The sequence below is a fragment of the Cherax quadricarinatus genome, chromosome 49, assembly GCF_038502225.1.
Source record: "Cherax quadricarinatus isolate ZL_2023a chromosome 49, ASM3850222v1, whole genome shotgun sequence".
NCBI classification, from domain to species: domain Eukaryota; kingdom Metazoa; phylum Arthropoda; class Malacostraca; order Decapoda; family Parastacidae; genus Cherax; species Cherax quadricarinatus.
The window spans coordinates 1,027,942-1,043,379 of NC_091340.1; positions in this window are offsets into that span (position 1 = coordinate 1,027,942).

Below are 15,438 nucleotides of genomic sequence, written 5' to 3' on the forward strand. Positions count from 1 at the left end.
TGGAGTGATCCACCACAGTACCTGGCTGTGTTGTGATCTACCGCAGTACCTGGTGGTGGTGGTTTAAAATACCGCAATACCTGGTGGTGGTGACCTACCACAGTACCTGGTGGATGGTGGTATGATCTTCCACAGTACTTGGTGGATGGTGGTATGATCTTCCACAGTACCTGGTGGATGGTGGTATGATCTACCACAGTACCTGGTGGATGGTGGTGTGATCTACCACAGTACCTGGTGGATGGTGGTGTGATCTACCACAGTACCTGGTGGATGGTGGTGTGATCTACCACAGTACCTGGTGGTGGTGGTGTGATCTACCACAGTACCTGGTGGATGGTGGTGTGATCTACCACAGTACCTGGTGGATGGTGGTGTGATCTACCACAGTATCTGGTGGATGGTAGTGTAATCTACCACAGTACCTGGTGGATGGTGGTGTGATCTACCACAGTACCTGGTGGATGGTGGTGTGATCTACCACAGTACCTGGTGGATGGTGGTGTGATCTACCACAGTACCTGGTGGATGGTGGTGTGATCTACCACAGTACCTGGTGGATGGTGGTGTGATCTACCACAGTACCTGGTGGATGGTGGTGTGATCTACCACAGTACCTGGTGGATGGTGGTGTGATCTACCACGGTACCTGGTGGACGGTGGTGTGATCTACCACGGTACCTGGTGGACGGTGGTGTGGTCTACCTCAGTACCTGATGGATGGTGGTGTGATCTACCACGGTACCTGGTAGACGGTGGTGTGATCTACCACGGTACCTGGTGGACGGTGGTGTGATCTACCACAGTACCTGGTGGATGGTGGTGTGATCTACCACGGTGGATGGTGGTGTGATCTACCACGGTACCTGGTGGACGGTGGTGTGATCTACCACAGTACCTGGTGGACGGTGGTGTGGTCTACCTCAGTACCTGGTGGTGGTGGTGTGATCTACCACAGTACCTGGTGGATGGTGGTGTGATCTACCACAGTACCTGGTGGACGGTGGTGTGGTCTACCTCAGTACCTGGTGGTGGTGGTGTGATCTACCACAGTACCTGGTTGTGGTGGTGTGATCTACCACAGTACCTGGTGGACGGTGGTGTGGTCTACCACAGTACCTGGTTGTGGTGGTGTGATCTACCACAGTACCTGGTGGATGGTGGTGTGATCTACCACAGTACCTGGTGGATGGTGGTGTAATCTACCACAGTACCTGGTGGATGGTGGTGTGATCTACCACAGTACCTGGTGGATGGTGGTGTGATCTACCACAGTACCTGGTGGATGGTGGTGTGATCTACCACGGTACCTGGTGGACGGTGGTGTGATCTACCACGGTACCTGGTGGACGGTGGTGTGGTCTACCTCAGTACCTGATGGATGGTGGTGTGATCTACCACAGTACCTGGTGGATGGTGGTGTGATCTACCACAGTACCTGGTGGATGGTGGTGTGATCTACCACAGTACCTGGTGGATGGTGGTGTGATCTACCACAGTACCTGGTGGATGGTGGTGTGATCTACCACAGTACCTGGTGGATGGTGGTGTGATCTACCACAGTACCTGGTGGATGGTGGTGTGATCTACCACGGTACCTGGTGGACGGTGGTGTGATCTACCACAGTACCTGGTGGTGGTGGTGTGATCTACCACAGTTCCTGGTGGATGGTGGTGTGATCTACCACGGTACCTGGTGGACGGTGGTGTGATCTACCACAGTACCTGGTGGATGGTGGTGTGATCTACCACGGTGGATGGTGGTGTGATCTACCACGGTACCTGGTGGACGGTGGTGTGATCTACCACAGTACCTGGTGGACGGTGGTGTGGTCTACCTCAGTACCTGGTGGTGGTGGTGTGATCTACCACAGTACCTGGTGGATGGTGGTGTGATCTACCACAGTACCTGGTGGACGGTGGTGTGATCTACCACAGTACCTGGTGGTGGTGGTGTGATCTACCACAGTACCTGGTGGTGGTGGTGTGATCTACCTCAGTACCTGGTTGTGGTGGTGTGATCTACCACAGTACCTGGTTGTGGTGGTGTGATCTACCACAGTACCTGGTTGTGGTGGTGTGATCTACCACAGTACCTGGTGGTGGTGGTGTGATCTACCACAGTACTTGGTGGACGGTGGTGTGATCTACCACAGTACCTGGTGGTGGTGGTGTGATCTACCACAGTTCCTGGTTGTGGTGGTGTGATCTACCACAGTACCTGGTTGTGGTGGTGTGATCTACCACAGTACCTGGTGGTGGTGGTGTGATCTACCACAGTACCTGGTTGTGGTGGTGTGATCTACCACAGTACCTGGTGGTGGTGGTGTGATCTACCACAGTACCTGGTGGTGGTGGTGTGATCTACCACAGTACCTGGTTGTGGTGGTGTGATCTACCACAGTACCTGGTGGTGGTGGTGTGATCTACCACAGTACCTGGTTGTGGTGGTGTGATCTACCACAGTTCCTGATGAAAAAATTATCAATACGATTAAACTCTTAAAACTCGAGTGATAAATAAATATTTACAAAGTCATGTAAATTACTCGTATATACAGTGGATACCTTTATGAACGATAATTTCACTCGCAAAGTGTGCTTTGTCAAATCATTTTAACGTGAAAAGCAAAGTGTTAGGTAAGGTTTGGTAAGACACGATTGGAAAGATGACAGCTACCTCCTGATGCAGATTTTAGTTACTTAATACCATGTAACAAAGCGCTTCCAAAGGCAAATCGTTCTATCTCTTAAAAAATTAAAAGATAACATCATTTGATATTAATGAGCCCACTGGGTGGGCGAAACGTCGGTGTAAATAGAATTAAGCGTTCGAAATACCGTTTTCTTCACCTGAACTGTAAAATCCGAGGTAGCATTAAAATTTTGGCAGATGGGAAACAAGACATCTCAGTATCTTCATGGGATTTATATTGCAGAGTATTTCAACCTTTCGTTGATTTACGTCGATTTACTCCACTGGAAACATCTTACGAAGTTGTCTTAGTCTTTCAAACTTGCCAGAATTTTAATTCTTCGAGTTCAATCTTCAAGAGGTGGAAGTTTTTTCCTCCCCGACCTCAACTTGATTCGGGAATGAAGTTCATTCTGGCAGGCAATATGATTTTGGGTTAAGTATGCTCCCCGCGGGTACGGCTCCACCGTGGAGGAGCCCTTTGATGCTTCTTTCTCTGATGTTTAAACATGAAATGGTTTTGCGGGATCCCTGAACGATAGCAATTTCAACATCACTGGTCGGTCCCTTGTCAATATGAAATGTCAGAGTCAAACACCAATTTTGACAACTCTGTTTTGGAAAGAATATGGAGAAAGAGGCTGTATGTATGAAAAAAGGGCAAAAGAAAAAATGGGATTCAGAATGACAGTCCTTTGATGATTGTTCATTCAAAGAATTTTTTTCTGTATAGTACAACATACGCGAATATATATATATATATATATATATATATATATATATATATATATATATATATATATATATATATATATAATACAAACATTTCAGGCTAAAGGAAACTAGAACCTACTAACCTTGGGACAAAACACGCAGTACTGTAAAGCTCAAGCCAGACCAGAGAAGACTGGACACCCAGCTAAGCCAGGGGTTTGCTCCAGAGCCGCTGACACTGCTGGTGATTAGTTTTCCATCTCTCGTGCATGCACAGGCCCACAAAAGTTATTAGAAAGATTATAATTTGCAGATCAAGCGAAATGTTTTGCAAACATATATCCTAGGCCAGGGAGACAAGTTTGGAACAAAGTTGTCTGATCTGGCATAGTGTGGGTAATACTGTATATTCTGTCCCAAAGTTCGCAGGCTCGAGCCTCCTCTTGCCTGAGATAAATATTTTTGAAATACAGGGGTAATAGGTGTAAAACCAAACCTGCCCAACGTCTCCACTCGCCCCAGAATCGATCCCGAATACATCAGTTGCTAGTCAAAAGTACTATCACTTAAGGTAGAAGCTCTTTTGTGAACAGTAGGTAGAATTAGCCACTACACGGGTGTAAGGGTTAAGTTTCTCCAGTAAAACGTGTGATAACCTCCCAGTTAGGGTCGTTCCTATCCAGGATTGTACTTGGATTATATTATTTTCCAGGATTATCTAATGAAGGATTACACTAACTTATCCAGTATTATATTTGGTGAAACCATAAGGATCCGTGGTATAGCGGGAAAAGACCCTCAGATGGTAACTTTGCCTCGGTAAAATAAGCTCTACAAGATTATTTTTATGATTGTTTCTTGTAATGTAACTCTTCGTATGTTAATATACTTAAAGTATTTTTATGGATATTCTCTCTCTGTCCCTCCCTCTTTCCCTCTCTCAGCATCGTTTTCGTTTTCGCTTTTTTTATTTTCTTCCACTTTGTCTCGCACATTTTCTGAGGCCTCCTTTTACCTTTGGAATTGCTGCCTCATGTTACAGGTCTTTCACCCTACTCTTTTGTGGCTATAGTGGCCTAGTGACCTTGTAGCCTCAAGGTGGTAGTGTGACCTTGGGTCGGTGTGACCTCAGGTTGGTGTGACCTCAGGGTGTTGACTTCAGGGTTGTGGCCTCATGGTGCCAGTGTTGCACATCCCTGCTAATATCTTTGTAAATGTTTCACAATTTCCCTGCTTCTCTCCCCTGTAATTCACACTTCTGCTCCTCTTCCCTGTAATTCACAGTTCCCCTGCTCCTCTTCCCTGTAATTCACACTTCCCCTGTTCCTCTTCCCTGTAATTCACAATTCCCCTGCTCCTCTTCCCTGTAATTCACAATTCCCCTGCTCCTCTTCCCTGTAATTCACAGTTCCCCTGCTCCTCTTCCCTGTAATTCACAATTCCCCTGCTCCTCTTCCCTGTAATTCACAATTCCCCTGCTCCTCTTCCCTGTAATTCACAATTCCCCTGCTCCTCTTCCCTGTAATTCACACTTCCCCCTGCTCCTCTCCCTTGTAATTCACACTTCCCCCTGCTCCTCTCCCCTGTAATTCACACTTCCCCTGCTTCTCTCCCCTGTAATTCACACTTTTCCCTGCTTCTCTCCCCTATGATTCACACTTTCCACTGCTTCTCTATCCTGTAAAATTCTGTTCCAAGTTTTATATTCACTTTCCCTACCCCTCTCTTTCTCCCCTATTTCCAAATTTTGCCCTGAACTCTCCTTGCTTTTCACACTTTCCCTACCTTCTCGCTCCCCTGTATTTCATACTTTCCCCTAACTCTCTCCCCTGAATTTCTAACTTTTTCCTGCATCTCCTCCCTGTATTTCTACCCTTCCCTACCTCTCTCTCCCTTGTATTTCTAACTTTCCCTTCCTCCCCTATATTTCTAACTTTCCCTTCCTCTTTCCCCTGTGCTTCAAAGTTTCCCTTCCTGTCTCCCCTGTGTCTCTAACTTTACCTTCTTCTCTCCCACATTTGCAGTCAGTCTGTATTCGGCGAGCACTGATATATCGCTACGTTTTTTGTACGTATTCTCTCGCCCTGGAAGTATGTTGTGTCCAGAATTAAGGATGGACGGCTGTAAATGGTCTGGTGATAGCCACAAACAATGGAGAAAGACACTTGTGTTCAGTTCATGACATTTATTAAAGGAAACGTTTCACCACGACAGACTTCGTCAGTTGTAATGATGAGGACTGATGCAGCTACTCGTGGCGAAAGGTATTCTGTAATACTGTAAATGGCCTGAATTGTTTACACGTGTTTATTTATTCTGAGGACGGGTACTCTCTCTCTCTCTCTATCTATCTCTTTCTATCTCTCTCTTTCTCTTTCTATCTCTCTCTCTCTCTCTCTCTCTCTCTCTCTCTCTCTCTCTCTCTCTCTCTCTCTCTCTCTCTCTCTCTCTCTCTCTCTCTCTCTCTCTCTCTCTCTCTCTCTCTCTCTCTCTCTCTCTCCAAGCGGCGTTGGGGCCAGAGAAATGTTGTAGCTCTTGGGGTTTGGAATAATGTGGCAAGATACTCAGTACCGCAGAATCTTGGAACCATCATTATCTGTATATCTAACAATTCCAACCAGAACAATGGTTTTTACAACACCTGTTTGTGACTTGATAAAAACCCACTGGGAAGTGGAAAAGAATTCTTCTTCCGTAAGCCATACGTGTCGTAAGAGATGACTATCATGCCGGGAGTAAGGGGCTAGTAACCCCTTCTCCTGCATACATTACTAAATTTAAAAAGGAGACACTTTCGTTTTTTCCTTTTGGGCCACCCTGCCTCGGTGGGATACGGCCGGTATATACATACATAAATCCTTACATGTAAGTCAGTTGTACTGTGTGAAACCCTCGGGGTATTTTTCTCAGGCAGATTTAAGGTTGCACTTGAAAGAATGCACCAGCCCAGCTGTGAAGGCTTGGCTCCTATCCAGCATACATTCACGGACCATTTATTGGGTGCTCTCGTATGAAAACAAAATCTGAATCAAGTTCTGAAAGAAGCAACGTTGTAAGTCAATCTGCACATGTTTTTTTTTATGTAAGTGTGTGTGTGTAGATGGAGAGAGAGAGAGAACCATACCCCCGGCCGGGATAGAACCCGCGGTCATAGTCTCAAAACTCCAGCCCGTCGCGTTAGCCACTAGACCAGCTAGCCACAATAAGATTCATCCAACTAGGTATATTTCTACACAATAGGAAGGTTAGCACAGGCACCTCTGTGACCACAAATGCAAGTTTTTACAGACGAATCTCCAGCTAGCGTGGCCGTGACGAACTCTAGCTCAAGTCCCTTCACTGCCGTCAATCCCGGCCGGGGGTATGGTTTATTTGCAATCGTGTCATTACGATTTCTTAAGTCATGTTGACGGCAGTGAAGGGACTTGAGCTAGAGTTCGTCACGGCCACGCTAGCTGGAGATTCGTCTGTAAAAACTTGCATTTGTGGTCACAGAGGTGCCTGTGCTAACTTTCCTATGGTGTAGAAATATACCTAGTTGGATGAATCTTATTGTGGCTAGCTGGTCTAGTGGCTAACGCGACGGGCTGGAGTTTTGAGACTCTAAGACCGCGGGTTCAATCCCGGCCGGGGGTATGGTTCTCTCTCTCTCTCCATCTACACACACACACTTACATAAAAAAAAAACATGTGCAGATTGACTTACAACGTTGCTTCTTTCAGAACTCGATTCAGATTTTGTTTTCATACGAGAGCACCCAATAAATGGTCCGTGAATGTATGCTGGATAGGAGCCAAGCCTTCACAGCTGGGCTGGTGCATTCTTTCAAGTGCAACCTTAAATCTGCCTGAGAAAAATACCCCGAGGGTTTCACACAGTACAACTGACTTACATGTAAGGATTTATGTATGTATATACCGGCCGTATCCCACCGAGGCAGGGTGGCCCAAAAGGAAAAAACGAAAGTGTCTCCTTTTTAAATTTAGTAATGTATGCAGGAGAAGGGGTTACTAGCCCCTTACTCCCGGCATGATAGTCATCTCTTACGACACGTATGGCTTACGGAAGAAGAATTCTTTTCCACTTCCCCATGTAGATAAGAGGAAATAAACAAGAACAAGAACTATTGACTATGTTTCGTTTATACAGTGGGTTTTTATCAAGTCACAAACAGGTGTTGTAAAAACCATTGTTCTGGTTGGAATTGTTAGATATACAGATAATGATGGTTCCAAGATTCTGCGGTACTGAGTATCTTGCCACATTATTCCAAACCCCAAGAGCTACAACATTTCTCTGGCCCCAACGCCGCTTGGACCAGGAACCCGCCACCCCAAGAACTACCCAAGTCCCCCGTCCCCAACATTGCCAACGACCAGAACTGCCCCAACCTCCTATACACTCACATCAATGAAGCATATTGCTAGTGTTTACATGGGGTTTGCTTGCGCCATCACCATGATAAATATGTGGTCGGGGAAGAGCCATGATATTAGACCAAAACAAGGCAGGCGGACGAAGTTGTCACGACTCGATTGCAATTTATGGTTCGCCTTGAGGCATTTTTCATTTTATTATTCGAAAGGTATCTGGTTCCTAGCATAGTATACCTGACGTAAATCAGAATTTACGTTATATCGTGTAGAAACGCAAAGAATGTATTTTTGTGATAATTTTTTTTTGAACGAGAAAATTAATTGAAATTTGAGTCATCTTTTTGAAACAGATGTCGTGATGATAATCTACTTCTCATCTTCAGTGTCTTCTTGTTCACCTTCTTCTTCTTCTTCTTCTTCTTATTCTTATTCTTATTATTATCGTTGAAGCGTTAAACCCATTGGGTTTATACACCGCAAGGTACTGTAATTACATCGACAAATATTAACGAAGAGACTGAAATTAAATGCTGATAATTTTTGCTTTAAAAAAAATGTTAATTGTTTTTCGTGAATGTATTTGTAGATTGTCTAAGACAAAGATTAAATTTATCTTCTTACTAACACTTTTGGAACAATTAGACTAAACACATAAACAAAATATATTTAAGGTATGCGTACTTACACTAAAAATACGAATATATATTCACTTAGATTAAAAGGTACTTAAAATATGTTCACTTACGCCCAACACATTCAAAATGCATAAAAAACACTTAAAATATCGAACATAAAAACACTTATAAATATAGTATATACTTAAAAACCACACTTAACACACTTTAAGACACGTTAAGTACACTTTGAAACCCTTAAAAACACAAAGCACACTTAAACACACTTTAACTAAACACGCACAAAAAATATAACGAGAACGTAAATATAAAAAGAACCCCCTAAAAAAACAATGTAGACAGTTTAAAAAAAAAAAAGACCTTGGAGTGAAAATTTTGAAAAAAAAAAAATTATGAAAAGCGTGTGAAAACAGTGTTCTTCATTACGTTCTTCACTGTGTTCTTCATTACGTTCTTTAAGTTCTGCAGCCAGCCCTTGTGAAGGCTGTCCCACCTGTGTGTACACAGTATACATTGTTCCTGTTTTGTTGTGTGCAACTAGGTGTGTGTGTACACCTTGGTGGGTGTGCAAGCTTAGGTTGTATGTACTTCCTGTGTGTACACCATGGTGTGTGCACACCATGGTGTGTGCACACCATACTGTGTGCACACTTGCTCCCCCACACCTGGAAAGATGTCAGGTCACTTCAGGCGCTCGTTCACATCTTTCTCCGGCTTAATGGGCGAAAGCTCGAGCCTGCAGCATTCCCCGTGCTGAGTGGCCTGCATGGGTTTAGCGCTTCATATAAATAAGAAATGTAAACGAAAAGAATTAATAGCAAAATATCACCTGTGGGTCAGCTTAGGTTAGTGTGGGGTCAGCTTAGGTTAGTGTGGGGGTCAGTTTTGGTTAGTGTGGGATCAGCTTAGGTTAGTGTGGGTCAGTCTCGCGTAGATACACAACTATGAGTGTATAGTAATTTTATTTCTGGGAATTGTTTCAAGTGAGAGCACACACACACACACACACACACGCTAAGATAATTAGTTTCCTTCTCAAGACAGTAACGCCACCACACCGCTAACAGTGTAATTGATGCTATGGCGGAGGAGGAGGAGAGGGGGGAGGGGGAGTAGAAGCAGGTGGAGGAGGGGGAGTAGAAGCAGGTGGAGGAGGGGGAGTAGAAGCAGATGGAGGAGGGGAAGTAGAAGCAGATGGAGGAGGGGGAGTAGAAGCAGATGGAGGAGGGGGAGTAGAAGCAGATGGAGGAGGGGGAGTAGAAGCAGATGGAGGAGGGGCAGTAGAAGCAGATGGAGGAGGGGGAGTAGAAGCAGATGGAGGAGGGGGAGTAGAAGCAGATGGAGGAGGGGGAGTAGAAGTAGATGGAGGAGGGGGAGTAGAAGCAGATGGAAGAGGAGGAGTAGGAGAAGCAGATGGAGGAGGGGGACTAGGAAAAGCAGGAGAATGAGGGAACGAAGAGATGCCACCAGCTATTGCTGGTGTTGCTTCTAGTGGTGTTGAGTGCTACTATTGTTGCTGCTGGTGTTGCTTCTAGTGGTGTTGAGTGCTACTATTGTTGCTGCTGGTAATGTTGCTGGTGTTGCTTCTAGTGGTGTTGAGTGCTACTATTGTTGCTGCTGGTAATGTTGCTGGTGTTGCTACTACCTCATTGCCCTTCCTGATATGTACGTCACTGGTACTTTTATCAGTAGTTCAACGCTTCTTGCCAGTCTCTTCAATATTGGGACTTGCATTCTCCGCTATCCAGATTTCTGGCAGTTGTCCTGTATTCAGTTGCCAGACAGTGCTTCTGCTGCTACTCGTCGAATCCATGTTGACACCAAGTCCCTTTGCTGTTGATAAAAATGGCTCATTCTCAAAGAAAACTCACTTCCACTGTTGTAATGGTGTTCAGTACCTGTTGCTGTTCCCTTTCTCTTTCAGGTTCTAATGTTGCCCGTTTCCACTGACACTTTTTTTTTAATAGTTTGTTAAACTTTTCACGGACTTCCTTGTTGTTTCTCGCGAGTTCTCCTTATTCCTTCTCCATTCCTGTTACTGGTATTTTACTGTCGACTGTTTTCTATCGTGACTGTGAAGCAGCATCGGACTTGACTTCTGCTGCTATGTCATTTTCAGTGTCGCTGTCTCTTTTCCAGGTCATTGCATACTCTTTTGCCGTTTTCTTTCCCATGATAATGACTAAGATTTTTTTCCTCTCTGCATCTTGGGTTCAGCATCAGGCTTAATGTTTTACCATTCGTGTGTGTGTGTGTGTGTGTGTGTACTCACCTATTTGTAGTTACAGGGTCGATAAACAACTCCTGCGCCTGCCTCTTGGCTAGTTGCTATTAGGTCCACTCTCTCCCTGCTCCAAGAGCCTTATTGTATCTCTTCTTAAAGCTATGCATGGATCCTCCCTCCACTACTACTACTACTACTACTACAGATTGTTCCACTTCCTGATAACTCAAAGGCTGAAAAAATACTTCCTAATATCTCTTTGACTCATCAAGATTTTATAACTAACAGTTGACTCCTTTCCTATATCCTGTCTCTGGAACATTCTAGCCCTGTCCTCCTTGTCAATTCTTTTCAGTATTTTATACGTCCTTATCATGTGCCCCCTATCCCTCCTGTCGTGTGTGTGTGTGTGTGTGTGTGTCTCCCAGGCGTAATCAAGGTTCTCAGCTAGTCACTGGGAAGCTCATTCCCCTGGGTGAAGAACGTCTTCATTCACTCCCTGGCTAAGATGCACACTTTGCAAGCCTCGCAATCCAATCATGCATCAGCCGGCTAATCCGCGGTGCAACATCGCCAAGTATTTACTCTGATGAAAGCCTCCTAACCTTCGCCAGCATTCAAGAGCTTGAGCGCTCTCTGAGAATACGGTTACATCATTGTGTTGTGGGGTAGGCAGGCTATTCTGCGCCTTGGTGCGCGTCGCGCAAGGGGTCATTTTGCTTGAGATTTAAACGGCGCAATGGAACTTTAGAAAAATCCTCCCGCATCTGGGGCACATAAAGGGTTATATAATGTCCGAAGTCGGCTCTTTGAGACTTGGGAATGTCTTGGGTGCATTTCTGGCAGACATGTTGGGCTTCGGAGGCGACAGCCTCTACAGCGTAACTTGTATTTGTGATTATTGTATTGGATTTCATGGCTGATGTATTTCACTGGCGAAGGTGTAGGTGTGTGTGTGTGTGTGTGTGTGTGTGTGTGTGTGTGTGTGTGTGTGTGTGTGTGTATGTGTTTGCCTTGGATTTCAAGGTTTCACAATGATTGTGTGTATTATTGTTTCGCTACGTTTTTTTCATTTTATTTGTTGAGCATTTGTGTTTATTCCTAATATGAAAATGTAGACTTCTTGTTATTTTTGAGAATTCTTTATTGTTATTTGTGGGTATTCTAAAAATTCTGCAGTTTAAGATATTCTGTCAGAGTTAGTGCATCTGCATATTGAAGTCTTCACTGTGACGTCTAGTAGACTTAGGCTGTCAGTAGTTCCGTCACTAGTCTACAGCGTCGAGGGTTTCCATACCTCGGGTATTCAGTAAGCTGGAGACTGTCTAGCTCGGTATGGACAGATAGTTCTCTCGGTACTGTCAGTAAGCCTGAGAACTGTCCACTAGACTTTCAGGGCTGTCATGTTTCGAGGCATTAGTAGACTCGAGGTGCACTGTCAGTAAGAGCACTTCCAGTAGACTCAGGGCACTGTCCAGTAGACTCGGGCCTGTCTGGATTCGGGCATTGTCAGTAGATCGCGACACCTTCTAATACCACGGTCCTACCACCATCACTAAATACCTCCCCACGGTCCTACCACCATCACTAAATACCTCCCCACGGTCCTACCACCATCACTAAATACCTCCCCACGGTCCTACCACCATCACTAAATACCTCCCCACGGTCCTACCACCATGACTAAATATCTCCTCACGATCCTACCACCATGATTAAATACCTCCCCACGGTCCTACCACCATGACTAAATACCTCCCCACGGTCCTACCACCATCACTGAACACCACCTGACGCTCCTACCATCACTGAATACCTCCCCACAGTCCTACCACCATCACTGAATACCTCCCGACGCTCCTACCACCATTATCCTCCGGCACCACTCTTGTAATCATCAGTGAATATTACCAACTCATCTACCACCATTTTCCCCCCGTAACCCACCTACGCCCATCACTAAATACCTCCCACCTTAGTACAACCATTAATGCCTCACAAGCCTTTTACCACCATCATTGAAAAACCTTCCATTTCACAACTATACATCACTCAACTCCCACTTTCCCCCATTCGTGCCTTGAGACTCCTATTAATCCCTTTCCCCATCATTCCTCCATCCTCTAACAACTCTTCCGTACCGGAGGAGGCCAGAACTTGTTCAGTTCCGATGCTCACTCCGTCAGTTACCGATCACGGCAGTATGGAGCAACAAGGATCTTGGAGGAAGCTTGTGATCACAGTAGCTCCCTGTCTTGTTCTGGCCCAGGTACCTTCGTCTTGCTTCGGAGTTTTACGAGAGTTCATCCTTGCAGAATTTCCCTTTTAGTGAATGGAGGATCGAACCTTCTCTCGGCTCCCTTGTACTAAATGACAGACACAGTTGTAGTAGATCTCATAAACAATGCTTTTAACAGTACTACTACTACTACTACTAATAATAATAATTATAAATACTGATTTTCTTATCGTTGTTTGGAGGTATTATTATTTTATTATTATTATTTCCAAACTATAAGGAAATCAGTAACAACTATAATACTAATAATAATCATAATACTTTTAATATTATTATTATTATAGTTACTGATCTCCTAATCGTTATTTGGCGATATTTTATTAATATCTACAAACAACGATAAGGAAATCAACAATATCTATAATAATAATATTAGTAAAGCAATAACATTTCGAGGCTCTTAAAAATTGACATCATTTCTGGATGGAGTATAAACTTTCATTAGAGCTAAAAAACTTTTACGCCCCAAATTAACAATAAACGAAATAATGTTCCAGAAATAAGAGTAAATAGCCATTATTCAATTTTGAGCACCGGGCATCCAGCACGGCTCGAAAATTGCCAATCGAGAAATGCAAATCCACAAATCCTGAAATCAATTGCTCTTCTCAGTTCTTAATTTCTCTCCAGTTCATTCATCTTCCCTCCTCTCCCCCCTGGAGAGTTCTTTTCTAACAGTGGGATTGAATAACACGTTCGCATGATGGCCTTTCCTCCGCTTATCTCGCGTGTTAGTGTTCATGGTTGGCTCTCACGAATCATGGGTTTTCTACTTTGGGGGAATATTACCCTTTGGGTGGTTGCGGATGAGGGGAGGAGACTACCCATTAATTCATACCCCTCCTCGCCCAGTGGAAAGTTTATGATTGAAAATTTAGTCATACTGGTTTGGAAATATGTTCATGGTATGAACTAATAATGAAATATATTTTTTAATTAAGTTTGTGTTATATGTTTGTATTCATAGTGTATATGTTTTATGGAAATTTATTCATTAAGTGTCCATAATTTATTTTGATTATAATTTGTCACATTAATATATATATATATATATATATATATATATATATATATATATATATATATATATATATATATATATATATATATATATATATATATATATAAAATTATGCACATAGGATCACATTATCAGTTCTTTGATAATGGGAGAAATCACGAAAGCGCTTGGATTTCGACTGTTTTTTCATAGTGGTTGTTTTGCGCGCACACACACACACACACACACACACCCTATCTAGGTATCTTTAGTGTCATCAGTATACCTGTATCTGTTACTCACGGTACTGTGGTATTTACAAGTGTCTAAAAGAGTATTTAAATGACCCATCTCTAATGGCTCTCATTTGCATGAAGGAGATTGTTAGTTCTTGCTGCAATTGTCTTGTGTATTATTGCTTTAACGTGACGCATCTTAGTGGGTCAGAAATTAATTCACAAATAACCCACAATACTGTCGCTGGAACAATTCACAAATAACCCACAATACTGTCGCTGGAACAATTCACAAATAACCCACAATACTGCCGCTGGAACAATTCACAAATAACCCACAATACTGTCGCTGGAACAGTTCACAAATAACCTACAAATTGTGGCTGGAACAATTCACAAATAACCCACAAATTGTGGCTGGAACAATTTACAAATAAACCAAAATACCATGGCTGGAACAGTTGATAAATAACACACAATATCGCGACGAATAATTCGCAGATAACTTACTGTGTAGAGGTTATTTGTGAATTCTTTAAGCCATGGAATTGTGGGCTATATTTTAATTGTTCCAGCCGTCACAGCATTGTGCGTTATTTGTGAATTGTTCCACCCACAATATTTTTGGGTTATTTGCGAATTGTACCAGGCACAGTACAGTGACTGTGGTGCCAGAACCGTAATTCCTGTACCATAGTACCAGCAGTACTAAACAACTCATCTCATAACAAACACCCTTGTCAGGGTTTCATCCCTAACAAATATATAAAAATGATAATACGATGTTCGAGTCTTGTGTCGACTTCAATATGAACGCGCGAACACACGCTTAATGAGCACCTACTCAAAGGTGTTAAATGGAAACACTAGACAAGTTTTAATTAAAATTTATTGATATTTTCAAGTATATATTAAATACGTTTACGGCTGTAAAACTGAAAATAATCCTATGAATAATTTCTTTCAATTACTACTACTGCGTTAATTAAAGTGTGTGTGTGTGTGTGTGTGTGTGTGTGTGTGTGTGTGTGTGTGTGTGTGTGTGTGTGTGTGTACTCACCTAGTTGAGGTTGCAGGGGTCGAGTCCAAGCTCCTGGCCTCCTCTGTGTGTGTGTGTGTGTTAGAGAAATATCGGGTGTGAAAATTTAGATATCCACGGATGCGGATGTGTATGAGGATGTCTTATTTTGCGGATGCATATGCAGATATCTGTTTACAGTAAAATGTGCATACGGATGCTGATGCGGATGTTCCGCGGA